The sequence below is a fragment of the Argiope bruennichi genome, chromosome X2, assembly GCF_947563725.1.
Source record: "Argiope bruennichi chromosome X2, qqArgBrue1.1, whole genome shotgun sequence".
Lineage (NCBI taxonomy): Eukaryota > Metazoa > Arthropoda > Arachnida > Araneae > Araneidae > Argiope > Argiope bruennichi.
In genome coordinates this window covers 88,366,086-88,391,763 of record NC_079163.1, presented here as the reverse complement: position 1 = coordinate 88,391,763, position 25,678 = coordinate 88,366,086, and positions in this window count along the sequence as shown.

Below are 25,678 nucleotides of genomic sequence, written 5' to 3'. Positions count from 1 at the left end.
GATTTATAAATACATGGCATCTAGCTCAAATGAATGTCATTAAACAGTATATCAATCACTGAATTTAAAAACTGACAATCGAGTAACAGAGCATATACAAACAATAAACATGAGAAAAATTTTAGAAAGGAAAGTGATGGAAAATCTTGTTGACTTTTCTTTTCTGGGAAACAAGACCAATGTCACCTTGATTTCTAATACTATATTTATGAGAAAAATCTGCTTTAGTTTTTATGTTCTCTTACAAGCAAAATCAAATTTTTTCGTAAGTTATGTAATGCCAGGTGTTCCTACATTGTTGAATGTCTACTAGGAGATTATGTGGGTCCAGCTGTCGGTAGATAAGGTGTTTTCATGTGCCTGAAGATTTATTTGTTTTCAGGGACTTGCATGGATTGCGCCTCTTAAGAATATTTTTATCCTCCTAGAAGCAGTGCCAATGCCCTTACATTTCAGGAAACTGTGATAAGCAAGTAATTTATGAGGCAAGGAACAAGGGAGCTTGTGGAAGAGAACTGATCTCTAGCTGATGTGATGAACTAGCTAACTCTCTTTAGGGAGAGTTTGAGTTTCTTTCAATGTTATCGTCAGTTGAGATTGGTTCGGAGAGATATATCTCTAACAACTAACGAGGTTAGCTACTTTTGATAAAGAGACAGCTGCTGAGAAAGTCATTTAATAATTCATGATGCTAGTTACCTATGAACTTTATCGTTGGAACGTGTTACTGGTAAAAATTTCTGAAGCCGCAAATAGAATAAATCTTTTAGTTTAGTCATTTACATATGGCAGCATTTTTCACAAGAGAAACAATAGCAAAATTTATTTTTTCTCTACTAGAAATCCTGCTCATCTGGACCTTCCCAAATGAATAGATTACTTTCAAATCAGTTAGTTTTGAGTAAATTGTTTAATATATCTAGCAAGCTTTCGTTATTCGAAAAGGCATTCTTTACTTAATTGTACATTGAATTTGCCTCGAAAATGCTCATAAGTGCCCGAAAAGTAGGAGTAAGGTTACAATGTTATAGAAGTCTTTATTCTACCTTTCTTGTGTTGCAAGAAGATTTAATCTAAATTCATATTAAGAATAGTTTTAAACGATTACATTCATTTTCTTTTCCTTTGAATTGTTTCTGTTTCAATTAGTTAGGTTAATATCCCTATTTGAAGAAACGTGAGGTCTCTTTTGGGAAGAGGAATTTCGAACCATGAACAGATGCCGAGGATGTTATCTGAACAAGCAACCCTTCCTCCCTTCCATTGAAATTCCGTATTACAATAGTGGGGTTCTTCGCACAGGATTTATGAAAATTTGTTTTAAAACATTTCTTAAAATCTTTAACTCCACTATTTAAATTCATATCAATTGATGTTTCATACATATGAATAGTGATGTACAACCCTGGAATTACAATAAGCATAACAATTTATTATGAAATAATTCATCCGACATTGATCTTAAGTCAAATCTTTGGGCAGGTTTGATGCCATCAATCTTGATACATTTCTTGGTAATGACGATCCCGATGCCATCGCTTCAAAATTGTATCAACATTCTTCTGTGAAATGGACGCTATATCACCAAAGTCTGGCTCATTTATAATCTTCATTGCATTAAGCTTAACGCGTTGTCTTGTATGTTAAAGTGAGTGGGATGCAAATAACTGGTGTTCGGACAAAAATTTATCTTTCATGTAAGCCCTTATTCAGCTGTTTAGGGATGCAGTTGATCATTGCTTCATTTTTATTGATGACAATGCTGCTCTTATCAATGCCATCTTTTAAATGAAAGAATAGAAAAGAGAGAATAATAGTTATCAGATGAATTTCCCAGCGATACTAAGATTATAATGTGACCATAAAGCAATTTTCCCTGCTTGGAGGCATTTGCATTTAAAACTAATGATCGGAATGTTATCAAGTATCGTATGCAGACTGCAGAAAGCATGAAAAAAGATTATCTAAAGTACTGAAGCAATATCTTTTATACAGGGAAGGCCAGCATATTGAAAATGGTGAATTAATTCAGGGGACGTTAATGCTAATTAATATGCATCTTTTATCATTCAACGAAATTTTGTTTATTCCATATTCCTCGCGTTTATTGTAATTACTGACCTGCTATCGCTGTGACAGAGCCAAAATCTCTTCTGTCGGTGATATTTCTCACTTTTTATTCTTGCGGAATTTCTCTACATGAAATTTGGTTTGATTCCGATCACTTGTTTCGGTTGTAGATCTTCTCAAACATGAAAAAGTATTTTATGCCACACTTTTTATATGAAGGCTCCTGAAAGGGTAGCTACAGCTTCTCATAGCCATTTGATGACCATTCAGCATATCAAAATTATGTAAGGATAGGGTTAACTTTCACATTAGCTTATCAACTGGGTCGTTTAGAAGCACTGCTCTTAGAGAGGAAATTATACGTATAACTTTGTATTTTTATTCAATTACATACAGATGTGTTTCTTTTATAGAAATTCGAAAAATTAAGCAAATTCTCTAAATTTAGAACATTAGCGGATGTTGATAATCTAGAATATTTGTTATCTGAATCGAAAGTCCTAAATGAAAATTGATTTTCTAAATATTGTGACATATTGACAAATTCTTGAACTTGATATTTATTTTTGGTTTTTGAAACCCACTCCAAAGGGCGTGATTCCAATGTGTGCTGAATATGAAAACATACTTTATTAGTTTTTGGTCTGTGCATTGCGTGCCAGCGATAAAATATTATATTAAAGAATATTTTATTAAAGAATGAAAAGAATTCTTAATATATGCCCAAGTAAGTTTGTAAGCTTAGCGATTCGATGTTCGTGCTGTAAGTTCATCAGTCATAAAAGCTAACTTGAATGATTTTTCAAATCTTATGAATGTAAAAAAATTTTTCTTTGAAGGAAATTATTCGAGTATTTCATGAATCAAAAGAACATAAAAGGTGATTGCGATCATTAGTTTATTTTTAGAACAGGTATTCAGTGCTTGTATTGATTCATGGACAGTTATAGTAAAAGTAACAGCATGAGGCTCATCCATAGAGAGATTTACAGATGGTTTGAGTAAGTTAATCCTTGACTCAAGTCACTCTTCATTGAAAGATGATACGAATAAAATGAGAGGTTGAAACGTTAAAGATATAACAGTATAATTTTCTCGTTTTTTTATAATACATATTATCTCTGATCTTTTACAAGCGAAAAAAAATTCTAACAAATTTACACAGTTTACTTAATGAAAAGTTAAAACGATTTAATATTGACTTTTTACTTTAGAAGTATAATCTCGTGTAAACAACTGATGATGAAGATTTTTTGACGTTCAGCAAACACTAATTAAAAATTTCTTTTGTAAGTTGAAACATGTGGTTTTTTTTACCGCAGTTTTTTTCTTTATAATCTATCTTAAATATTTCATTTTTTTAAAGAAATAAATGAGTTTTTTTTCTTCATATTTTTTTATTGTTCAAATTCTGTTATTTTTCTATTATTTTTTCCGTACAAACTAACTGTCTTTTTTTTACACTTTCTTATTGAATATTTAAATCTGTAAAAACACTCCAATAGCAATTTTAATCTTATCCAAACTTCTTACTTTTTTAAAAGCTGATATTTTTCCCTTAAAATAAATTCGTATAGGATCCCCATTTGCTTTAAACGGGTATTACTAAGTTAGTTTTCGATAAGAAACTATGGGATTTTTTTTTAATTTTATGTTTTAAGGTTTCAAGATTTAGTCACAAAATGTGATTGATAGAAACTTATTTATTTGAGCTTTATATTCATTGATATTAACAATATAAAACGCAATTCTTTTCTGCTTAATTTTAAGCATTTTTTCCAATAGGAGGTATATTCCTATATCTAAAGGTTTAGAAATTAGCTTTTGGACACGAATAGAGTGATCTCTCTATATGCAGTTTTATTTTCAGTGAATTCAGTGAACTTTTTGAATCTGTCACGGAAACTGCGGATGTGGTGAATTTCATTTTATTTATTACTTCTATATAAGCTTCTTTTAAAAAGTTTCATAGTACTAGTGTCTCCATTTATATATAATAATATTCTCTACTGGGAGTAATGTGTATTCTCATCTTGTGTTTCTAAAAGCTTTTAAATCTATTTTGAAACCTCTGCTTCCTAAACATTTATTTTTTGCTTCAGCTAGGGAAATGAAACGACATCTTTCTTCGGCTTATATTTTGATAAAAAAAGAAAGACCGAAGTTATATTTATTTGAAAGCAGAAAACAAATATTTAAAGCTTAAAATGAAGTTTTTCCCTTCTAAGAAAGGGATCGTATTTTTTCAGAAAATGTGAACATTCATAAAAAAAAATGTTTCCTGCTTTTGTCAACAGCATTTTGACGAATATTTTTACTATGTAGGTGTGTTTAAAGTCAAGAAAACATTATGCATTCAACTTTCTATTGGAAAATTTTTTTTCTTAAAAGAATAGCCTAAAAATATTAGCAGGTGTTAAATTACATAAAAAATATTTTTCATGTCAATGAAATAAAGGCACTGTTAAGTCAAAATTAATCTTTTAACTATCGACGGATGTGTATTCATATATATACTCATGTACAAAACAAATATAAATATCACATAAGAAGTCTGTTTTCATGACAACATTTGCTGAATTATTTCTTATTTTTTTATGCTGAATGACTAGTCGTAATGGAATTATTGTGACCATTTTCCATACTGTCCTTATGATCTTAATAGCTTATAAGTTCAGATAATTTTTTAAAAAATTTCCATTTTTCCTTAAGCAACTACTCTGCATAACACTCAAAATATTATTAATTTTAAATCATTCCTTGCTACTTCTGAGGCGTATTTTTTATGTGGACCAGAGGGATATATTTGGCATGTTTTTCCGTTTGATCTTTAAATATTTTCATTGCAGATTTTTATTATTGGTCAACACTTACTTTTCAGTTGCATGAATTCTGGTACGTAGGTACGTGAAATTGTGGCATCCCATGATCTATCAAATGAGTGCTAATTCTATGAAATAGCCTGAAGGTTGTTTGGCGAATTTTAACTAACTTTTATTAAACTGGAAATGAATATTATGTTATGACTGTATATCAAAATAAAAAGTCTCCAGTTTCTTTTTCCATGCTATATATTAATGCGTAAGTGTGTTAATATAAGTGATAAAAACAAAGAAATATAACTTTTTCTACGTCAAAAGTCTTCTCAAGCATATTTTCAGACAAAGTTGTTTCTATAGCTATTGTGATATTTTTAGCACTAATTAATTCAGCGTTGATACGATACAACAGAAATAATGTGCTAATGAATCCTTTTAAAAATGGGCACTTTCGAACCAGGGTTTTCTTCTACCATTCAGAATGAAAGCTGTAAATTAGAATAAGAGAGTGCATAAGAGCTGTAAATTAGAATAAGAGAGTGCATAAGAGCTGTAAATTAGAATAAGAGAGCGCAAAAAATGTTAAATATAATAATTACAAAAGTTTAAATCAAAGTCAGTTAGTTCTGTATTAATTAATAAAAACATCCTCAAAATATTTGGAAAGAACGTTCTCTCTTCATGTCTATAATATTTGCAGCTGTCCAACTTAAAAACAAACAAACAATGATTATACGACAGAGTACACAACCGAGAATTCACTACGGACAGTAAAATCAACATAACAAGGTAAAAATCATTTGAAAAATAAAAGATATATGTGCATGAAACGTGAAGCCAATTCAATTTAACACCTGGTACGCATACAGAGAAAAAAAAAACAAGAAACATGTCAATAGATGACCTTTTCAGCCTCACGTTTGATTATTCAATGAAGAGAAATTAATAATATATTACAAAAACTTTTGTGCCATAATACGCCGTTAAATATAGAATATCAAAAATAACGAATATATTTCACACACAAAAAAAGTTACTGCTGCCTGCCTTAGCTGCAAGGTGATTTGAATGACAGAACTGCATTAAAGCGAGCAACACACAAGATACACAAGTTGAACACAAGATAGTCCCACTACTGCATGGCCTATGCGTCCACCGCTTCTTTAAGAGGTAGATCCTTTATCGAAATGAAGGTTACAGTACCCACATAATATCGTATCACTAAAGAAGCCTGTTTGGTTATAAGGTAACATCTCATCTCCATATCAAAAAAGCACTTGACTATAACCTATTAGAAATAAATTTTGATTTTACTGGATTAAGACGCAGAAGAAATAAAACATTGCGATTCATGTTATGATATCTATGATCGACAAGGACGAATAAGGTGCTGGTTGAGATCTTTCTTGAATTTTATTTTTCTGTCTTTTCTGAATCCATTTACATTTATATACTGAATAATTATCATTTGAGGACAGTCAATTATCATTCTTGGCGGAATATACGCTCTCGACGGTCTCTGCTTATCACCATTTGAGTAATTACATCCAGATTGGTGGGAATTGACAATCGTCATGGGCGGATTATTCCACTTATAGATTTAAACGGGTTAATTAGTTTCTATTCGTAGTTTGAAATTAATTTTCAACACTATTTGGATGCAAATGTAAATTATAGCCGATGATAACTCAAGCCGACATTACATTGAGCAGCATTATCATCAACGAATCTCATAATATATAATTTTTTATGCACTCATGAAACTGCAATATTCTCGCTTTACTTAAGAGAATTTTATTGCATAACATCGATTATTTGTACCTGGAATAAAATTCTGTTTAAATTGATAATTTTTTTAAATAATTTGGAAGCATATTGAGGAATAAGGCTTAATGGTACACTATTTAGGTTTTTCATATTGTCCACTTAAGTTGTCACTGGTACAACTTTTTCGAGGAAACGTAGAGACAAATATGCACTTTTTAATGATGTTCGAAGAGAAATTTCTTTCTGAGTTCGTCACTTCCTTTTATTGCAACGGCAAAAAATATTTAGAATTATCCTACTATTTCTGAAATAAAATAAAAATATTTCGCAATATTTATCCTCAGGCAGTATCGTTGCATTATAACATTGAATGAGTAATTTTTCTTGCTGATAGTTGCCACGCTGCGTGGCAGTGTCAAAAGATTATGTAAAGTCTCCCTCGTTAACTACAACAGAAATAGTTCCAAAGTATACATTTTCAGGAGAAGCGTCTGATTTATTATTACGAATGAGTACATTGAACTGCAAAACTTCTGCATTCTGTTTACAATGCGTGGTTGCAAGTTAAAAATACTTTCACAGAAGCAGTTAGTATAATGATTGCAAATTCTCGTCAGACGCGAAGTTTGCCAGCAGTTATTGTCGGCTCACCAGTCAATCATTCCTATATTTATCGCCAATGAATTTACCGTAATAGTGTATATTGATATATTTTCTACTTATATATCTGCATATCTATTTAGATCTGTAGAAGAATATAGTGAATTGATGAAAAGAACTTGGAATAACTATTCACCGAAAATTAACAATAAGATATCTAAAAAAATAAAATTCTTTCAAGAAACGGGTAATTTAAACGTGTGTCAATATCGCAATACATTAAAGAAAATTCAATATTTGCATGCAGAGGTATGGAAGTGTGGAGTAATTTGATTTTTAGTATCTATATATGGCGAGAAATACTCCACTTTAACAAATCTAAAATTTGACTGAGAAATAGTTGTGTAGTTTTATTCCAAAATATTCAATGGAAGACGCCGTTTCACGAAGAGTTTGTTACTGAGCAATAAAAAAGGTACGGCGAAAGGAAATTCGATTTGGTCGTCCACTGTGGTAGATCCCTTAAAGAGGCAAAGTGTTAGAGAAGCAGAAAGACAGATTTTTTTTAACTGGCGGCAGATCGAAAGAAGATCAATTCGAACAGATAACTGCGACTTTTATGTCTTTTGTTATTTAGTTGAGAATAAAAGATGGGATTCACCTTTCTGTCAATAAGGTTACGTTCCTTAGAATATATGTTGGTGTATTCACAGAAAAGCTGCTGATAAAATCACAAAAGAAATAGTAATAAATTAAATTGGGAGGTAGATACAGAAAAAAAATAGAGTACGAGATACATGAAAAAAATATCCCGCTAACAGGATAGAATATCCTTGAACTTGAGTTTCAAAGTGAATTTTCCAGTTTAAATAAGGAGCACATTTTAACCTTGTGAAATAAAATATGGTTATTGAGTTTATGCATAGTTCCATTTCAATATATTTAAGGAACTTGAATATGGAAGGAATCAGTTAAAGTTATAAAAGTCATAAAGAATAAAAAAAAAACCAATAAAAGCGTATAAAATGAGTACGACTGAGTTTGACGAAAAAGAAACATAGAGCCGGCGTCCTGGCATAGGGGTAGCGCGTCTTCCCCGTGATCTGGGCGTCCCGGGTTCGAGTCCCGGTTTGGGCATGGTTGTTCTATCTGTGAGATGTGTGAATGTGCCCTCCTGTAAAAAGGGGTTGTGCAAGCGAATGAATGATGCGTGAGTGGCAAAGTCGTACTCTTGGCCCTAGTTGGCGCTGCTATAAAAAATAAGAGACGTCCCCCTCAGGCTTAAATCGCTGTCTACGTAACAGCGGGCTTGCCAGTGGCAAGTGCCATAAGAAACAAACAACAGAAATATAGAAAATAATACTATATTAAAATAATACATTGAAAATTTCAATACTCAGTGAAGGGATATTTTTAACATTCTATGATAAAACTACAATGATGCTAATTGGTTCTTGATACAAATTAGCTCTACTATTTGGTATTGGTTCTAATGCCGCTTGGCCCAGCATATGTTGAGAAGTACTCGAGTCAATCATCAAACAGAATCGTGATATTCAACTGTTGGTCCAATTAGCTCGGAACAACCAAAAAGAACTTGAAAAGAAATTTAATTTAATTCATATACTTGAGAAAAAGTTTTTCTAGAGAAATTCTCCTGTTCACATTGTGAAAATTATGTGCAAATTGCTTAAAATAAAAACCTCTGTAATTAATCGTATGTGTTTATGGTATGAATTATGTCAATAAATGGAGCAAAATAAATATAATTAATTATAAAGAGCTTACATAAATGAGTAAGTGAATCGGATGAAAAATAAGTAAATAATTTATAATTAAAAATGTAAAACATATTTTACTTTAAGGGTAATTATAAAAGAATTAATAGATAAACTTCAACTTTTTATTTATATTCTTTATAAAAATTTTAAACACCTTTTATAATATTTTAATATAGACTCTGACGTGACATGTAATTTAATTTTATTGGATTAGTTTCTTTCTTGAAATTGATAAAATGGAAATTCATTCGATTTTTTTCCTCCAGAGTAATTTTCTTCTCATTGAATTTATTTGAAAACAATTTTAAGCCGTTGAAAGGTCAGCATTGGATTTGTGGTATGGCATTGACTCTAGAGGCTACTGTTTCAAGAATTAATATTACAAAATGGTCACCATGGATGTAATAATTTAACTAAACTAAACTGCACTCGTCAACTTTCTTTTCTTTCTTGAATTTGGAGTTGAATTCTTTAATTGTTAGTAATCGTAGTCGATACATACATGAATTTGTTTACTTTACATATATTGAATTGTTTTCAAACATAAAACATTGTTTTATGTTTGCAAAGACGGAATTTGATATAATTCGTTTTCTGCTCATATACTGTTGCAGTTAAATTATGAGTTTTTGTACACATATATATATTCGTAGGCTATGCATTAGTTTGTTACTTCCAGAACTTTATTATCAGTTAATTAAATAATTTAATTATTTTTTGATTTCACACCATCTGGTAGTGAATTTTAGGAATATTGATTTCCGGATTCATACTATTAATAGTAACGAATTTTGAATCGAAGATGAAATAGTCTAGTATAATTAAAATCAAAATAAATTCTACTTCTGAGTAAAGTTATAGATAGACGCTTTAAGAATTTCTTGTGAAAATATTTTTGATTTTACATTGCTTATTTTTATTATTTTAATATTTATTATGTTGCACTAATTCACTGTGCTTCAGCTTGAGTCTCATGATTCATTCTGAATCTTATTTCAAGACAAATTTTCATTTCTTAGCCGCTATTATCAGGTAGTTAAAAAAATTCCTTAGAATAAGAAATCGACTAGGACGACGCTTAATCCAAAACGCCATTTGTAGGCTCACAGTTGGAACGGAATCAGACATACAAAACTTCAGTTCTGAATTTAAAACTGTGCGTTCTGCTTTAGTCAGACGAACCAATTTTGCACTTTTACGTGTATGAAGTATTCAAAGAGAAAATATTCTAATGTTTCAAAAAATCAAACTCGGGATTTGGAAGTATTTCCACGTTTTAAAAATTCCCCCACTCCCGAATCCATATTTTGGAAATTACATTTGTCAACCCAAAATTGCTTTGAACTAGTCGGAGGAAATTTTAACACTAAGTTGGTAAATTTCTGCAAATTTTAAACGAAATTCGTTCAGAAGAAGTTTGCTTGTTCGTCTGTCTGATAAAAAGGGAACACAATGGCAACAAAACGTAAAGTGTAAGATAGATAAAATTTGATGGATAGTACCGATGTCTAAGTTACGAACCTGTATCAAATTTGAGCAAAATTTGAAAACGACTATCTGTTGTTCTGCACTTTCGCATGAACGTAAACGCAATAATTCAAAACTCACCGATTAAAATGGGTGAATAGTTTAAATGGATAGTCATGTTGTGATTATAATTCTAGTTTTGTTGCAAGTTTCGGTTTCCGTCAGTCGGAAATAAAGCATTCAAAATACGTATTCGATTTTAGAATTGTTGTGTAATTATTGGATCCCGGCGATTAATCGCCAGAAAAAAATATCTAAATTCTGCATCCAGATTCATTAAAACGCTAGATTCCCATTAACGTGATTATTTTAAGTCAATGCAACAATGATTACCCAAAGGATTCATGGCCTTACCCAACGTCCACTATTTTATGAGGACGAAATAAGATAACACCTTCATTAGAGAGTATGCGAAAAAGTTTTAGGGAAAACATTTCAGCTGGTTGCTTATGGAACTGAAAATTGTTTCGAACAATAATTTCTAATTAAACCAGAAGTCTTATCTATTTTTATTTATTTATTTTTATTCTTATTTTTCATCTATTTCAGGTCGTGTCTCTGAAGGCAAGATGTTTTAATTTCTGTTTTGTTTTTGTTTTTATTTTTAATTTAATCGTGAAGGTACTGTAATTGTCAAAAAAATCGTAATTAAAAAAAATTCTAATTTTTAGAATTCTATGAGTTTGAAAAACAACAGATTTATATTTATATCTCTGTACTTTTGAATACAATTTTCAACGAAATGCGAAGTCAGTCTGTTTGCGTTCAATTACAGGTGAACGTGATAGCTCAAAATCAAGAAAACTTGTAAAAATAGAATTTAGCACATGACTTTGTCACATGAATTATAGATTTGTATCAAATTTAGGGATTAGATCTGCCTGTTGATTGGCGGTTTGTCGTTCTATCTATTTATAAGTAAGTTAAGGTAGGAACTTTCTCGCTGTTTTTTTTATTATTATCTAACAGTATGATAGGAATAAGTGAGAAAGCTGGCATTTTTAAATAGATGTTCATCCATTCATTTTTAGATCTCAATCTCTAAGAAATTTTACCAATAAACGGATTTCTTTCTGTAGGTTTTATTTTTACAAACATTTGTCTGGGCTTTCATTATTTTAGAAAGACGAGAAAGATTTTCTGCAGTAATCGAGAAGCTAGTGGGGTTATAAGGTATTATAAAAACAAAATGCAGAATGTAACCAAGTTGAATCTTATCAAGAACTTTAAAAAAAAAATCACGGAAAACGATTTCAAAGCCACTTTAAACATGAGAAGTAAGCTGATAGTTAAATATTAATAGTGCTCGTTAAAAGCATATTGAAGTGGAATTCAAATGATGTATTTACACTAAATTAAATTAATTAATAATACTATTAGCAATATGTCTAAGTTACATAGTGTAACAGACTCAGTATATTTTAATTAAATTAAGTATTTCAAGTTATTTGAAATATTGTTGTCTTACTATTTTTATGCAGATTAAGAAGTGAAATATTTATAGTTACACGCAACTTTAACAAATTAATTTCAAAAAATTAGAAATAATATCATTTTTTAAAAAATATGATAGCTATTTAACGTAAATAAATTGATGAAGAAGCATCAAGCAATTTAAATGAAATAGCTTCTAATTTTTTTTGAAAAACATTCACCTATTTCAAATTAATAATGCTGTAAATGAAAGCATTTCCAGGACATTCTGTTTAAAGAAAAGGTTGTTGTTATAAAATTTGTCGATCTACAATCTAAGTTGGTTGAAAATGTTTACAACTTAGTTCATACTTACTTTTATTTGAAATAAAATGAAACGGTAAAGACATTTTATGATCTACAGTAGTACAAGATCGCGTATCTCAAGATCATTGATAACAAAACTTTCGTTGCAATAAAAACTGCTGTAATTCACTTGATAATGATTGCTGTAATTCACGTGTTATCATGTTGGGTCAGATATAATATTTTTTAAACTGATAAATCCTATTTTAACAGCTGCTTGTAAAATTATCGAGTAAAACGTTTCTGTTATTGTTTCTTCGTTCAAAACCTTCTGGTCTTGCTATAGTTATCGTGTTTTAAAAAAACTATAAAAATGTGTTTTTTTTTTTTTTGAAATTTCATTGGAGAATCAGAATTTTTTATATAAAAAATATTAATTTCATCATAAAAATGAAAAAAAAAACATTTATAATTGCCATGAAAGACATCGTGAAGTTGTAATATATATGAGTGAAATGTATATGTTTAAATAGTTTATGATATAATTATAATTTTTAATGCATAATTTCCTTTTCCGGTGACATTTCACTTTTAATATGATTTTTGATATTCATTATGTTTTTATGACATATAATTGGTGAGAAAATCCAAATAATTGCTTCCAAAACGATATATGCCCACTATGCTTTTTTTTTCGAGTACATATCACGAAACAATGAATTTCCTTATATCGTTATGTGTATATCTTTACTTTTTTAATAACGTATTAATTTGATAACTTTGTTGAGCCCAAAAGATAGTAATCGAATCAATTTGCATGGCGCCAAAGTCACTTGAGAAGCATCTGGGCATATTATTCAATACCTGCCTACATGTTGTCTTACGCTATGCTGTAACACCAAGTATTTTATCCTCTTGTATGATGTGCAGTGATTTAAATTATGTTGAAGTATTTGATATAAGTCACATGAATATGAAATGATTCTAATCGCGCTCTTTTTGGTGGTACTCAAGCTGTGCTAGCATAATTCCGATGGGGATATTAAGATGTTTCACATAGTGATTCAATACTATTTAAGATATAATTATTGCAAGTGCATATTTCATTCCTAAATCGAGTGGAACGAGTGAAACAATCTCTAATCTATCTATGAATATGCTGACTGAGTTTCACAGCAAATAAATAAATCAATTTAATTATTATCTTACTCACTAGAATCTCAAAGTATTTAACTTGCGATAATTAAATCAAACACTGTTTTTCTTGATTTAGTGTCTGACGTTTCAGGAAACGCAGGGGATCTTCTGCTCATTTGCAATTGCTTTTAATGCGAAAGAGGTATCATTTTCATAATCTGATTTTATGAATACTAACCTATGTTTATTATTAACCAACAAATATTTGAAATAATTTAGTTGCATTGTCCTATATCTTATATTAACTATTTTCTTTGGGCATCCGTCATCTTATAAAATGATTTGATTATTGACGCAAAATAAGTTGTGACTCTTTCTAAAAAAAATTAAGTGTTTGGAAATTTAAAATGCTTTTCCTTCTTATGGATTTCATTGTCAATTACACAGATTGAGAATGAAACTTGAGTCATTTATTGCATGAATTTAAATTTATTGTCTTCAGCGAAAAATACATTTTAATATTTTTCATTACTGCATTTTTTTATCTAAGTTTAAAGGTCTCGAATTCTGCAAACAATGTCAGTAGTTATAGCTGAGGAATAATTTCAGTCGAATTTGGTTAACAGTACTATTCAACAAATATCATGCCCCACATCACCGAACAATCAATGAAATTTCTAATGTGCGACTACTATTTCATTGATAGCGATATCGAGATTGATGCATATTATACAACTTTATAAGCCAATGACACAATTTGTTTGCACATAAGTAGACAGTAATAAAATTTTATCTGCAAATGATTACTTCCAGTAATTCTTGCGGAACTTTATAAGTAATAATTAAAATAATTTCAAATATCTACAGAATTCGACCGCCAATTCTGAATTTTGGCGATTCCTAGAAAAGTACATCAGTTTGAAAATGCTCTCATAGACTAAATATATTCCAAAATAACTGTAGAACTTAATGTACATCTAATCAAGGAAAAAGTAAGTGATTTTTAAAGTGCCAATTTTCGCTGTTACTGTAGATGCAAATAATGTTTTATTGAATATATTCTAAAACCAGAAATTGTCGGACGGCAGATCATCTTAATTTTTTTATCAGTCTAAAGCATAAATCGTATTGGATATATAATTGTATTTAGGACACATAGTTTTATGCAGATTAAAATGAGGAATAAATGAATTAAATGATAAAAATGATAAAATAGATTACAAATGATAAGAGATTAAAAATAAATATCTTTTTCACTAAGAACAATTTTAAAAAAAACATTTTTATTATTGCATTTAACGGCAGTTTTTGTCATTTTTTAAGCTTGAAATCTATTGCTTATCAGATTCTCTACCAGGATGCGTCAGTGGCATGGGATTAAAATTTAACATAATTTATGATTAATTGATAGTTAAGTTTTGAAATTAAAATAGTTTATTGTCAACGACAATACTCAAGTCAACGGAATTTCATATTTATAGCACTTTAGAGAGGGTGTGAAATATCGATTGAAATCATAAAATAAGTCAAATTAATTAAAAGTGTTTAAATGCTGTATTTTTAACAGATAGAAGCTAAATTTATGCTATGAATGTTAAAATATGCAAGATGAAATCCATTCAGCAGTTCAAATAATCTCTTTTTATTTAGATCTAATACGAAAAAATACTGACTTCCATGAAAAATGTGAAAACAGAACTAGATCGCACATTTGATGAATGGAAAGTTCTGAAAGTAGATGTCATTAGAAAAAAAAAGTTCATAATTAAGTCAGCAAGATTTATGGTGGCTAGACTTTGGTTCGATTGAAACGCAATTCTCTTAAAAAGAAAATTGATTGAAACACAGTTTCAATATTAAAGAGCGTTGCAAAGAGAAAGATTTTGTTGCGTGTGCACATGTATTTATTTAGCGATGCACTGGCGCTGATAAAAAGGAGCCATTCAGCTTTATTCTGGCTTCGTTCATCGTACAGTCATATAAAAGGTATCATTTGAAAGGAATTAAAATATTCTCGAAGAATTTTGAATTATAAATTTCCTAAAAGGTTTTGTTCAATGAATTAGGCCATGTATCGAAAATAAGAACAAACTTTTCCACTGGCAACAACCCTTTTTCATTTCAAATTTCAAAACTAAATCAAAAGATATGTTCAGAAAAGAATTTCATTATGCCTAGCTAAAACTATTGTTTTCAAAATTATGAGCTAACAAAATTTTTAACCTGTAATATTAAAATTAAATTTAAGATTTATATTCTTATCTTAAAAATAATATAAATATTGACAATTTTTTGTTTTAGAAATAAAAGACATTCTGCACATTTCGCATACATATTGTGAAATATACATTTATTTCCTAAAAAAAATAAATTGCTCTTAGGTAATAAAGGAATTTACATAACTTAACTTATGAAATGGGAAATCTAATTTTCAAATTCACAATACCAAATTATTTAAAATTTAGAGAGTCTGTGAGCTTTCCATCGTTGTGTACGATTATTTGGCTAAACAATTCATGACTCACTGGCGTACTCCATACTCTGTACTTGAGCGAAAAGAGTAGTAGATGTAGCGTTCATCTTCTAAGAAAATGATAAGACTTTTCTTCTAAAATCTAATGCTCCTTTTCTTAATTGAAATGGATTATAGCATTCAAACGAAACCGGAAATTTTCTTGATTAAATAAAATGCGAACAAACTATGCTACATTCAAATATGAGCCCAATGCGGCATTAATTTGTAACATGCTTTACTCAAAAATTCAGTTTCTCATAGTTTTAAGTGGCTACGAATGGTTTATGCAACAGAAGAATGCTACAATTTTGTAATTTAATGAATTCAAGAGGAATCTCAAAGCTTAGAAGACAGTGATTTGTTTTCAGAAATGTTAAATATCTTATAATACGTCAGCATTTAAGTTATTCATTGATTAAATTATTTTTTCTTTTCGTTTTGAGAGAATATTTTTAGTTATTAGCTGTTTTCAACAGTATTTTAACCATAGCTGTGCTTCCAAAATTTCTTTATATGAAATTTCATTTTTGAAATTTAAATTTATAATAACATTGTTTCAAATATAGTATTTGAGGCGTTGCTGGCATTTTATTATTCTTAATTACATTGTGCTTAAATACGCGAAATGCACTCTTCCGCCAGACTTTGCAATAAGTATGCTCAAAATTGTTATAAATGTTTACTTTTAATCTTTACTGCTTGATAAATCTTTAATGCATATGCACTAGAAGAAGTGGTTGACCGCGAGTTGGTTAGGAATTCTATTCATATAATAAAAGAACATTTTTCGAAATTTTGGATTTTGCTTTTATTATTTAAATTGGTAGAAAGACGATTCCAAAAACAGACACTTTATATACTATATTTTAGAAGCTTTTCTATCAAAAACTCACTATTAAGTAGATACAAACGAAAGTACTACAAGGAGGAACTTTTAACTCCGTACGAAATACATTTATGGAAGTTTAGAGGCTTATATTAACTATGTAGAAAAAAATTATGCATTTTATTTTATTTATTCAAAGTATTTTTATAATTAAACTATGAATGTTTTTTCAATCTTTGAAATTGGGATATTTTATTTTCTTCTAATAAATGTTAAAAAAAATCATTTCTTTGTGTTTAATACTATAGCACAGTTGCATTAAATTATAAAAAAAAAAATGTAAAAAAAAATTGTTATCTGAATTTTATTTATTTAGATAAATAATTAACTTTATATGTATATATTTTATAGCTTTGTAAACCCATACATTTAATACTGTTGTTGTTTCTAATGGCACTTGCCATGGACAAGCCCGCTGTTACGAAGACAGCAATCTTAAGCCGATGGGGGAGCGTCTCCCTTATTTTATAGTAGCGCCAACTAGGGTCAAGAGTACGACTTTGCTACTCACGCATCACTCATTTGCTTGCACAACCCCTTTTTACAGGAGGACACATTCACACATCTCACAGATAGAAGAGATGAAGAACAACCAAGCCCAAACCGTGACGCGAACCCGGGACGCCCAGATCACGGAGAAGACGCGCTACCCCTATGCCAGGACGCCGGCACACTTAATACTAAATTGTGCTACTGTTTTCAAATGATATATATTATATTATTTTAATAATATATATTATATTAATAATTGTTGTAAAGAAACACCTGCCAACTCAATTGATTGCAAACAATTTATTTTAGCTTCATGTCACTTTTTTTTTTTTTTTTTTTTGATGGTTGGACCGCAGTTTTTAGGCTTTGGGACTCGAAAATACCAGATTACCTGATTTCGCCGATGAATCACCGTGTAAGTGGATCGGAGGCGAACCGTCCTTCTGCTAGTATGGTGCAAACATCTGGGATGCTTATTCAAGTACCAAAAATAGTTAAGAATTACGAGATCACTCCGAAGTATTGCCTTGAAAGGCGATTTGAACAGGAAGCTAAACTAAACCTCAACTAATACATTCCTGCGCAAATTAATGTCTGTTAGTTTCTACTTTCTCAACGCTTAAAGCGCCGCTCATGAATTCTAAATCACCTTGAATACAACATAGCATTAACTATTAAATTATTAGAAATCATAAGAAATATACCTTTTTACGTAATAACAATATTCTATTACTACTTATAAAAACAAGTTGAGAATCATTTGAAATTACGCAAGTCTGTACTCAAATTACACAATTTCATATAGAATATTTTTTTATTAATCTTTAAAACACCTTTTAAAGAACACTTTGCTATAATGTTTATGCTAGGAATTTCATATAAGTTGCAGGCATTCAATGAAATTTATTTCACGGAGTAACGAATGTTGATGTCGCGTCCGCGTTGCCATGGAAAGGGGATGCAGTAGCTTCTGAGGGTAAAGACCCCTGAGCACCCGAGGGCAGAAGTCTGACTTCTAGCTCAAATGAAGATGAAACTCGCACTTTTGCTTGCACAACCCATTTTTACAGTGGGGTACATTCACACACCTCACAGATAAAACACAGACGTTGAACAACCACGCTCAAACCGGGATTCGAACCCGGGACACCCAGGTCACGGGGAAGATACGCTACCCCTATGCAAAGACGCCGGTATAGAATAAAGAATAATATGGATTATATCAAACTGAAGCGAGAAAAAAAGGAATACATTTTCAAAAATAGTTTTGAAATCTAGAGAAATATCTATTTTCTACATAAATATCCTAGTTTCATTTTTATAAAAATATTGATCTGACAATCGGTATTAAACATGATTAATTAGTTTACTTCAAATTGCAAATTCAAAAAGCAGAAAATTCTAGAAATTAGTCTCGATTTTTAACTAAATTATTTCTACTCTAAGACAAATGTAGTTTCAATTTCATTAATTTCCGTCAATATTTACTGCGGAATTATATATTTGATAATCATAGATTTTTAAATAAGTAATTCAGTTGTACTAAATATAACATTTCATACCTAATTACTGGTCTTCATTTGATAAGAAAATAAATATTCGTTTCACAATAAAATGAATTTTCCTTTCAAATGTATTTAATTCCCCTCGGGTGAGACTACTTAATTCTCTCATTTTTCCCCAATGGTAACTAACTGTCAAGGCTTGATGAGGAGAAACATTTGCTTCCCTAAGTCTACTGAAATTGACATCAATAAACCCATTGAGTGTGTGTTTCGTGGGCAGCCTAAATATCTGACAGGTCATTTGTGCCTCCTGAAGCAAATAATATTTGCTGAGACGATATTATTCTATTGTGTAACAGCTGATGTATAGAAAGCAAAATATATTATTCCTTGAAATCTGTCTTCTCCTTGTTATAAGATCATCTTATGTAGTTTTTCGGCCCAAAAAAGCTTTTATTTTTTCTTTAGAAATATCTACTTAGCCTATCAGGTCATCGCGCACCTTGCAGTGGTTTTTTTTATCCATTATCCGAGAAATATTTGTTTACATAGCAAGTGATATAATGAAACTAAAATATATTATTCTTGCAGTAAGCTTCTCAGTGTAACTGTATTATCTCTTATTGTTTTCTGGTCCCAGATTTTTTAAAATCACTATTTGGACATGACAAGTATTTATAAACGTAACATCAGCTAATATAAAATATTAACAAATTATGGAAGCGTTGAATGACAGAAGCGTTTGCAAAAATAAGAAAGATTCCCTGACCTACAGGGATTCTCGAGAAATTTTCAGCAATAATATAAAACTGTTTTATTTGGATTTGATTGTAAACGAATTATTCAAAAGTTACATGTAGTAATATTGCCTTTTATTGATACTAATCTTAATCATATCGAATTAAAAATAATGACTTTTTTCCTGTTATATAAAATAAATAAAAAAGTGCATGTATCAAAAACTATGTGTCTGTCATTGATGTAGTCAGAATGAGGAAATATGATAGGTATTTCATATTTACTAAATGTGGAATGTTTTAAAATGACATTAAAATGTGTGAATGTTATTTCTGAACAATTAAAAATTATCTGTAAAATGCAATTATTTTCAGATAATTTTTAAAAAAGGTGGTGAACATTAATTACAAAACTATTTTCTTCTTTTTACTTTAATTCTTTTACTTTTTATATATATAAAAACATATAAAGAAAAATACATTGCACTTAAATATTAACACTTTTTGATATAGTTTAAAACAAAGAATGAATAATTTCACTTCGAGCACATTGGAATGAATAATGCATTGCGAAAAAGAAAAAGAATTTTATCAACCATCAAAGATTTCAATCGTGAAGCTTGATAAAACTGAAGTTTTATCAGTGAGTTTAAATTTATAATTTAAAGGATTTTTTATCAACATTATCGAATGTTTTTTTATCTGAATAGTTTTTATAGAACTTTGCAAGTCATGTTTAGCTTTTTGGCGTTAAGCCTAAAGCATAAAATATTTCGGCTAGAGTTTTTTTTATTTATTGATTGAAAATTTCTAAAACTATTACAAAATTTTAAGTATAAATACTATTATATTTATCATCAAAACACTACTACTTTATATTACTTGAAAAATGGTGGAATTTATGAATGGAAAGTTTTTTCCGATTTAAAAACTAAGAACTTTAGCAGTTAAATGAAAGATTCTTATGAAACAAAAATTTGACAGATTTTACATTTCAGTTTTAATGCTGAAACGACTACAGAGATCTTATGACCCTCTTCCCCCCCAAAAAAGATTGCTTAATCAGTTAAGTCAATTCTGAGAAGATATATGATGAGTTATGACTGCGCCTCGGTATAATTTTTGCTCTTTCGAACGAGGAAATACGGTCTTAAGCAATTGGTACATAGTTCATTAAACTGCAATTATTTTCATAAATGTTTAATTTAATGATATTATTTTCAACTTTCTTTGAACATTTGGGGTTCAAATTGCTTATCTCCATCACAGGTTTTAATAGACATTAATTACTCCTTCAGCACCAGCACGGAATCATTTTGGCTACAAATTATTTGCCAATTATTCCTTACTTCAATGGATTTTTTAATAGAAGTAGAAGTATTCTTCTATATATAATTTTTTACTTGCATATACATTTTATTTCCGATACAAGTGCTGTTTTCAAAAATAATCAAAAAAATTAGATATTCATGTACTCAATGTTTTTTTTTTCTATTCATAAAATTTTTTTACATTTAAAATAAAAAAGAATTTACATAAAAATATTTAATTTATAAATATTAATAAAATATTAATATTTATAATATTTCATATCCTTGTATTTGAAAAATTCTGTTATGAATATTTTTGTGTAAAAGATTTATGTTCAGAATATATGTAGTAAATCTGATCCCTCCGCTAGGGAAAAGGAGCCACCTTGTTTTTACCAGGAATAAAATTTTTTCCTGTGGTTCAGGAATAGGAGAATACCTCCTTTTAAACCATTCATGATGGTATTGGAAGTTACAGCAAAAGTTTTTGAGATATTCACGGAATTTCTTAGCAAAGTAAAAATATGTTCAAAAACATTCCATACGTATGTAAATGAAAATCAAGCTGGGAAATATTGTCTTCTTTGAACTACAGAAAATAAAATGAATGCATTTGTAATATTTATATTTATCCAAAGCTTAATATAACGAAATCTATCGCTTCAGTTTGAATTTTTAATAATTCTTTAAAGTACATATGCTTCGAAAATTATGAGGCTTGTATCTTCGATGTTTTCACAACGATGATAAATGTTTTTATTTTTTAATCTTTGTCTTCTGGAGTTTTCTAGATAGTACAATGGCTTGTCTTCTTCTTTCCACAGAGATTTGAATTTACCGAACAATGCCTTGCGTTTCTTCTTTCAATGTCTTTTAAATCTTGTTACCCGTTTTTACGACCGTAAATCTATGGAAATAAAAGAAAGCTTAAGTGGATTTCACAGAACTGAAAGTTGCTTTTTGTCACCCATTGAATAGGACACAAGAGATAACCACAGTCTGTGACCATTGATTTCTTTGACGTTTGTAGTGCTGCCTCCATTCGTCTAACAGTTTTTATCACCTTCTTAAAATAAATTACAGAAAAAAAATGTACATGAATTGAAAGAATTTTTCATATTAAAAAAAATAATGCATTTCTTTATTTAAGTTGTCCTTTCTTCTATCTTTTCAATTGACCAAATAAAATGCAGAAAAATCTTATTTACAATTGTTTCGCCTTTAAAAGTGTTGTAAATAAATTATATCGTTCGTAAATTTGAAACAACTCTATGCTTTCAATCATAAAAAATGAAATAAGTAAGTGGTAAAATCTCGAAACCTGTTTTATAATTAAATTGAATTATATAATTAATTTCATTAAATTATATGAAAACTTATTCTGATTTTTTTATAAAACGATAAAATCTTAGGCATGAATGGAAAATGCAAAATAACATTGCACAATACTTAGCAAAGACACACAATATAAAGGCTTCATTTTAATCCAAAGTTAAAATGTAATCGAAAGGTAGTTAACTAGTTTTAACTTTGACATAAATTTCTAAACAAGGTAGTTTGCGTGCGTCCCATGAAGCGTGGTAAGTGATGCAAACACTATGAATAAATAATAGGTTAATTCATGGTTATGCTTATTTACCGCTAGCATACAAAATGGAATTCAGATACTATTTAGTTAAAATCTAACTTTAAATCGGATTTTCGGTAGCAGAATTTAATTACAGAAAGGTTATCAAAGGAGTTTTGCAAGTTTAGAATTTCCAGTGATTTTCAAACGGTTTAACGTCGAATCTTTTTTCAGGCTATGATTTGTTTTCTGTCGCTGATTAAAAAGCAAAACATTAATCTTTTTTTTTTCATCAAAATTTGCCATAAATTGTCAGATAGAATTATTAATTAATAAAATATTAAATTACAATTTTAAAATGAACATTTTCATTGCGGACAAAGCAAATCAATTTTATTCACATTTTTAGGTGCTAAATTATTAAATCAGCTTCAATAACTCTTTAATAGTCTAATAACCCAAAATGCTGTTCCTTAGATATCGTAGAGGAAACTAATATACATTTCTCTCTAAAAGTATGTACTTTAATGATTAGAACAATTTCTTAATTCAAATGACTATACTACTCTTTATCAATTGCTAGTAAATTAATTCAGTTTTTAATGCTAATACTTTTTTACCAAAAGTCTATAAATTGATATTCTAAACTCAGCATTTATTAACTCAAGCATTTATATGAATTTTTTATACTAAACTTTCAACAAGCCTAATGACAGATTCTTAGTAGTGTTCTTAGTTCTTTGTGACAATTTTAATATCTTTTAAGCCTTAATTTTGCATAATTTGTTGTTGTTTTGTAACAAACAAAAAGTTTTCCAATTATAATTTACTTAATTCTTTAGATAAAATATAATTAGATAATAAAAATGTAACAATGCAGAAGTATAAACTAAAATAGAAAATAGAAATTTTAAAACATCATAATTCCTCATATAAAATATAAAATGCAAAAAAACTAAAACCAAACAGAAATTTAAGGTGCAGAAAAAATTTTATCACTTCGAGAGTTTTTTCATGTTCCCAGATTAAAAGTTAAAATGGGAATCGAGCCTTATTACACATAACAACTCTTAGACTATTATTCCACTAACTACTGTTTTTATTTGCCTATTTATTATATTTTATTTGTTGCCTTCATATATTTGTTCTATATTTATTACTCCACTAACTACTGTTACTCCATTGACTACATTTTTATTTGCCTATTTATTATATTTTATTGGTTGCCTTCATATATTTGTTCTATATTTATTACTCCACTAAGTACTGTTACTCCATTGACTACATTTTTATTTGCCTATTTATTATATTTTATTTGTTGCCTTCATATATTTGTTCTATATTTATTACTCCACTAACTACTGTTACTCCATTGACTACATTTTTATTTGCCTATTTATTATATTTTATTGGTTGCCTGCGTTTATTTGTTCTATATATATATATATATATATATATATATATATATATATATATATATATAAGAACAAGCAAATTATATATCTATTTACACCGTATAATTTTTGAATTCATTTAATTAATTGATTTAATTTGAATTCTTTAAGTTCTTAGTAATTAATTCCTTAAAATGTTTAAAACTCCTTAAAATGTTTTAAAACTCTCAGACCTAATTTGAGTAATAATTAATTAATTTATATTAAAGATTTTAGAAGAACTTTAACTCTTAGTTTCATTCTCGTCACATGTATGTAAAGCTTATTTGGAATTCCCGCTTTAGAATTCCGCAACATATATTAGGTCGTGGAAGAAATATGAAGTTTGTAACTTGACATTGGCGATTTTAGGAGATTATATTCTAAATTAAGAGGATGTCAATTTTAAGAGAAGACAACCTAAAAGTCTCTTTGGTCTTAACTACTTAATATTTCATTGATGTAGTTCTTAAGATTCATAATAATGCACGCGGATCTGTTAAGATTAATTACTACTGAAAATAGAATTCTAGTAATCACAAAATTATGACAAATTCAAGTAAAACATTGTAATGAAATTTGCATTCAATAGAATGCCAAAGTGTATGAAAATAACTTTTTGCTTTAAAAATATTTTCATCTTGTTTATTTATTTGGAAATATTTCTGGTTTCGGGTGAGATTTGTAACTTACATTCACGACCATATTGCTTTAGGCGTGGTGATATTCAAATCGTTTTTAATCAAACATTTGCAGTCCAGTATTCGAATTTATAGTTATGATGATATGATAGTAATGATTAACAGGAAAAGAAATGTCGATACTATAAAATCAAAAAGAGCCAAAAATTCAATAATTCGTCAAAGCAAAAAAGAAAATTCTATTGACGCATTTCAAAGAAAAAAAGATTTTGAAACTGACATGATCTAATATATAATAATTCAATAAAAATGAGAAATTTATCGAGTGAAATAAAGTCTTATTCATTGAGCTCAAGCTATGAAACATAAATGGAAAACGCATAGGATGTGCCAAATGAGGAGCTAAAATGAGAGCCAAAACATGAGACAAAATTTAGCCAGACAATCAAATAAGTTGCAACAATTTTAAAATCAGTACTTGAAGTTAAATAACGGCGCTCGTATATTAAAGGCGCTGAGAAATAAAAGCAAATGTGAACAAGTTCGAAAAAATTGTAATATTATAAAAATTTACAAAAGTATCGAGTGAAAGATTTGATTAAGCAGTAAAACATGCTTAACATGCAACGGTTTAGTTTAGTTATATACTAGTGTTCACTCCCACCTAGGGGCACCTCAGATTTGAGGAAGAAGCTTCCGATATGGTGGTTGGTTCTCACTACACGGGTGAGTCACAAATGGTGGTGTAGACTATCCTCTGACGATGACGGGAAGTGTTGTACCGTGGCCATTTATGGCCCTTAGGACTCAACCTTAGTTCCCGCCAATGCTATCGCGGGGGTGTCGTCATTCAGATTTATTCGTGTGCCTCAGAGTATGTCGGAGAAGTCAAAGTGTAACGTTTCTAACCATTACTAGGATTATTTTGGGACAGACCTCGTAATTTTGAACTGTGGTCTGATGACAGAGACAACACTTGAGCTGGCGTCCCCTCTCCATACTTCCATGACACGCCAACTGGAGGTCATATGATTCCAACAAATTTAAGGTGTACCAGGCCGACTTACACGACATCTCTTCGGTAGAATCGGGTCTTGAATCTGGAAACCTCCAGTCCCGAGTCTAAGGCCTTACTACATGGCCGTCACAGCCCTTAATTCGTTAAAGGAATA